We start from the raw sequence: 6,314 nt of genomic DNA, 5'->3' as shown, positions 1-6,314 counted from the left end.
GATTCTGTTAACTGACGACGGTTCGAGTTATCGAAGTCAACTGTATCTGACTCTTTATTAGGGAGGAATCTCAAATTTTCAATGATTTATGTTGTACATCTGAAAGCAGCATTATAATATAATATAGCAGCAAATTATAATGTGAAAATTCAGATAAATGCAAGGAAGAGGCACTTAAATGTTTACTTTGTACAATTGGTGCTATAGCCAATGACTAGTTGTAGTTATAATTTTACACCTAGCGTATGTTAAACAGGAAGCACCGCAATCGAAGTTACAAGAAATTCCTTTAGGCCACGTTTCGAAGAATTCCCAACGAAGTGACATTGAAAAAACATTGGTGGTGCATAGCGAATCTGTTGCTTGAAAAAAAGGATCACTCTCTGTTGGCCTTTTTTCATAGTGAATGAGCACAAAGTAATGATGTACTTTTGATTAGAAACATCAGCTCAAACAATTTGAGAACTCATGATCAGTTAATTACAAAAGAGAATATTTCAATATGTCGCTTTTTAAGGCCAAATTTACTGTCATTATTACTTACTACAGTACCTGTTAAGCGCCCTGGTTTCCCTGCAATCCATGGTTATATTTTTTCACTTAGTAAGAAAGCACTCTTTGCCCTTGTTGGCTCAAATCCGAAGGCATCTTGTACCTGTGAGATGCTAACATTGACATAAGTTATTTCTTGATAACAGGGTACTGACAGTTTGAATCGACAGACGCACAGAGAGGCTCACGAATTTCGAAGGCTTTATTTGGTTTTTCTTCTACACAGAGTACACGAGTCCGGCGTTACTTGAAGCAAGACGTAACTATATACCAAAGGACAAAAAATAGCTATATAGAAACCCGCCGAGGGCCAGCATGTTGTAAGAGCGAGTAAAGGCCACTTCGATTTGTCTCAGCTAACTGTCCATACCCCTTCATTTTCTCATAAGAAAATTAAACGCCGTTAAAGTGGTTGTTCACTTCAAAAATAACCGATTTCTTATAGCCCTGTATATGGAAACCCTGCAATAATAAACAAGAAAAAGGGGCAGCAATGATACCTCGGCATGACAAATGCCTCCAGTACCATTGTAGCTAAAACATTCTAAACCCTGGACCTTCTTTAAGATCCGACTAGACGGCGACGACGAGAAAGTCAAAAAAGCAATAGGTTTAATAGGCAAAACAAAACTTTTTTGTACATTTCTTTGCAGACCCTGCACGTCTACGACATGAAAATGGCAAATTTCAAGTTCTATGGAGGACAGAAATAAGCGACAACGAATTTTTCTTTCTCTCCTTGAACTTGGACATGGTTCTTTTAAAGAATTCATCTCCGGGAGGGTTAACCTTTAATTTACATTTGTAAGTGAATGTGATGAAGAGTGAAAGAACACGAATTCACTTTTTAATTCAAGACTTCGCTGGCGTCCACGCCATAGCCCTCAGATCTAGGAAATACTGTATTTGACCTAGTTCGATTGCACTTGGTAGACGGCATTATTACTCATTCATTCCTGGTTCGGATTGCCCAGCTGACGTACGCTTTTCATAATAAAAAAACTGTTTTACTACAATTTACTCAAAAATCAATGTTTGGAAACCTAAAGTCAATGGCCTCATTACTTTCTTGATAGAGGCATCTGATTTATGGCTCGTTTCAGGGATTGGATACTTGATTACGATTACTTTTGACAAGCTGACTATTTTAACAATACTCACAAGCAACAGTTTCCCAGTATTAAGAACAAGAATGGTCGCAGCGAACGTACCAAGATGACATATTGATAGTTCGGAAGCACACATTTTGTTCCGACACTCGACAACAGTATACGTGTCGTCCTTACTTACTTCCTGATAGGAGCTCTCTCACACTTGGTAATAATTTAAAAGGTTCAAAAGGTCACGCTCCGCGAGTGATTTGTTTGGATAAGAGATGAGAAACCCCTCGCTTTTGCATTCCTAATCAGTTAACATTAAACATTGTTTAATCACAGCATCAAGCAGTTAAAGCTCTTGAAACTAATTCACTCCGCTCTATCTCTCAGTTCTAAAGGATTTGATATCAGTGCGATACTCCTCACTGAACAGTGTACCTGGTAGCTACCTCGTGTTTGAGTTGGATAATTCATTGTCAATCGACAATTGCAAGTCGGTTTGTTTGCTTGAAAAGAACAAATTTATGTGGAAAGGCCACGTTATATCGGATGTAAATCGACTTCTGACAAAGCCAGAGATATGGATGTTTTCGAAGGTTGATTTTAAAACTAGATTGCTAATCTCTCTAACTAATGCAAGCTTGATTCACCTGGTCAATGTTCAGAATTTATTGCGCGTTCTTTTATTTTCATATCATTTTAGGTTTTGTGATGATATATAATCGCTGCATAGTAAAGTTTGCTCTTTTGTCTAAATATTTGACATAATTAGGAAGACATCTCATCCCGCAAACACGCTTTTGGACAGTTTTAAATAAATATAATATTTCATGAATATACACTGGGAGGTTTGAGTCAAAGAATCATCGGAGTGGGACACGATTTTAAAGATGTACAAACTAGAGCTAGCGACCCTAATTTTTAAAATGTATGCATAAAATTGTTAGACAATGACTTCCGGGTTACCATAAACTCCGTGCACCACTACGGTTCACGCTCCGCGAGTGATTTGTTTGGACATGTGATGAGAAACTCCTCGCTTTTGCATTGCTAATCAGTGAACAGTAAACATTGTTTAATTAATCACAGCATCAAGCAGTTAAAGCTCTTGAAACTAATTCACTCCGCTCTATCTCTCAGTTCTTAAGGGTTTGATATCAGTGCGATACTCCTCACTGAACACTGTACCTAGTACCTCGTGTTTGAGTTGGATAATTCATTGTCAATCGACAATTGCAAGTCGGTTTGCTTGCTTGAAAAGAACAAATTTATGTTGAAAGGCCACGTTATGTCGTATGATGGTGCAATTCAAGCCTGGATTGCTAATCTCATCTCCCGCAGGGCTGCACCATACTTCTCGACGATAAGACCATGGCGACTGAAGAATTTATTAAATGATTTCTGAAGTAGATTGGTTTCAAAACCTTGCTGTCTGAGACGTAATAAAAGTCCAAGGAGTCTATTTATGAAGTCAACTTTGGACGTGCAAATTCTAGCATATCACACCAGTTGAGATACACGTATATAAACACCGTAAGCTGGATTGGCGGGAATGTTGCTGTCGGGTGTCCATATGAGGAAAGTTGACAATCCGAAATGCAAAGTCCTCTCTCTTATCGTAGATGCTGATACGGAAAGGTGTGTTGTCGCCAGTCTTGATATCAGTGTCGAGATAACACACGTCAGTAGATGATGTGCAAGAAATATGAGTCTGAAATACGCCCCGCACGATGGCGATCTTGAATAAACGCCTCATCGGAAAAAGCTAAAAATTTAATAAACGCCTTGGCGTTTAATACAATTCCTAGTAAGAATTCACATTCGAACCAATTTCGGTGGCGCATAGAGGTGCACTTACTAGGCCCATGGATTATTCGTCGAACTTTTCATGAGACGAACCGAACTTAGTGAGTTAAGTTCATGAAAAGTTCGACGTCTGGCTCAGTTGAGATCGTCCAACACATCCTATCTGTCTGCTTCAGACGGATAAAAGGTCTGAAGATCGTCTTCGGGACAAACGTCGATCTTCACATCACACGAACCAAACTTATAAATCAAAAATTTGTTTGATGATGTATATTTACCCTGGCTCAGGAGAAAATTTATTATAATTGTTTTTTGTCGGTCTGATTCAGCTGATTGATTTTAAACGTCATAAGTTCGACGTCTGACCCAACAGACGATCTTAACTTAACTTAGGTCGACCCGAATAAGAGTTTGGTTCGTATCATGGTCTTTCAGTGAAAAGTTCGACGTTCGGCCTAGACCTAACTTTTGTTTCATCTAACCAGCACAAATTAGAGATGTACATCATAATAAAGAAGAGGAAATCTCGAACATTTGAACGACAACTTTTTTAAACGGCCAAAGCCATTTCAGTAGGGTTTATTATTCACGATAGTTCCACTTTCTGTCATCTTTTAGCAGAAGGTCAATTGAAGTAGAGCTCAGATGTGATTATAGTAGGGTTATGAGCTCCCGACTGCAAGCATTTTCGATATCCTAATAAAATACTATTCTAGTTTTAAGCGTGAATTAATTTTAAATGTTACTAATCAGAACCTTTCCGACCATCATTCCCTAAAACCGACAGTCCTGTATATATATGGACAAGAAGGTAATTGTTTACCTCGATGAGTCAACTTTAGCTTTTCTCTGAGATGATGCTAATGCTGCTAATGCCGGAAATCCATTTTATTGTTATACATAACTGTGGCTCGACATCATGACCTTTACATAATTTTACATTTTCTTTACAATATTTTTACTTTGACCCTATGTACCGTAAATCCTCTATTAATCCCCCGGGGGCTAATTTATTTTAAACACATTTGAGGGGAGCTTATTTGAGAGGGGAGGGGGCTTATTCAATTTAGCAAAGAAGATGGTTTTTTTTCTTTAGAAAATGAGTCCAAATTTTCATTCACTTGTATGGTTTACCCTATAGTTCCACGAAGCCTATAGTTTATAAGCCCCTGGCTTCTATATAGGCTTCCTTGCCTTTACCACATTTAATCTTGTAAATAACTTAGTTAAAATATTGTATATTATCTTTAATTGCTGCCGGGCATCAGCCGGCAGCACCCATATTCTTGAGCGATTTGAGATTTTTTGGTTCGATGGTTCGATGGTTCGATGGTTCAATGGTTCCATGGTTCAATCAGCAAGGTGACCAATCAGCAAGTGCTTAGCTGCCGCGCCTGTTTTTCTCTTCAGAGCAACCGCCATTTTGTTTTGTTCTCATGTGAGTTTAAGATTTGTGCAGAAGTTGTAGTACATCGGATGTTTGCTGTCTTTTTAAACAGCCTAAACGGTAAGAACAGTTCAAGAACTATTGTACGGGACATTTTTCCGGTTTTTTTTAATGCTAGGTTTGAAGATTAGTTGTAGCGAGTATTTTTTGTCACACAGATTGTTATCTCGGAAATCAGGATTGTAAGTTTTGATCGGCGTGTACTGTACGTCTACCTGACCTGTGAATAAACAAGTTTTGGCCTTTAGGGAAAGTCCATTTAATATGACAAGGGGGGGGGGGGGATGAAGATATTGAAACTCGAAAAAAATTTTCGGAGCCCCCCCTCAATATCTTCATCCCCCCCCTTGTCATATTAAATGAACTTTCCCTTAGTCTTTGCGTTATTTGTTCGCAACTCTTCTCGTCATGTACACGATGATTGTTCGATGAAGAAACAGTCTATCAGCACTGCTGTTGTTACAATGAATAGACCTTGTCACGGTTTTCGACGCCATCTTGACGAGTAGGCAAACGCGTGAGAAATTACAGTGTTTGTATGAGAAACTAATGTCGAATAATTTCCGTAGAACGGCTGTTCTGAAAAAATATATATCTATTGTAAACTAAAGCTTCACTCCTAAGGATTCTCCTGAAAAAATTGGAGGGCGTTACATGCACTAGAAGACCTAGAACCACTTTTTACAATTTTCTATACATTTGTCTGTAAGAAAGTCCCGGGAAAATTACAGACAAATATATGGAAAATCTAAAGCAAGCCTCTGGAGAAATTTAAGAACAGGAACACCCCCCAAATTTTTTAGGACAATCCTTTGCTTTGTAGCTTTAGTTTACAATAGATATTTTTTTCAGAACAGCCGTTTTACGGAAATTATTCGACATTAGATTCTCATACAAACACTGTAATTTCTCACGCATTTGCCTACTCGTCAAGATGGCGTCGAAATCGTGACAAGGTCTATTACAAAATCATGTTGAAACTCTGGCGAGTCAGTATGTGAATGTAAACATATTTGTCATTGTGATCGGTTCATTTTTTGTATTTTACTCAGAGTGCATCATAATTCTATGTTATTGACTTTAAGAAAAAAATTCATATGTTTAACTGTTCTACATACTGTCTTTGTCCTATTCGCATCGCAACTCACGGCAGCACTTCCCTTCTCAATGAGAACTTCTAGTGTATTTCTGTATACTGTTGTTGTATTTCCGGGTAATGGCAAAATGAAATGAATGAATGAATAAATGGTATAAGTTCTCTATAAAGAACTAGAATGCAAAGTGAAAAAGCTTGAATACAAGAAGTTGGAGGTCATGCATCCGAGGATCAAAAACAAAACTGAACTCCCATTTAATTCCAGCTGGTGAATAAACCATCCAGTGGATCAGTCTTCAGGAAGTTTAAAAGTCGC

This window comes from Porites lutea, chromosome 5 (genome assembly GCF_958299795.1).
Source record: "Porites lutea chromosome 5, jaPorLute2.1, whole genome shotgun sequence".
Lineage (NCBI taxonomy): Eukaryota > Metazoa > Cnidaria > Anthozoa > Scleractinia > Poritidae > Porites > Porites lutea.
Note: the sequence above shows the minus strand (reverse complement) of the source record.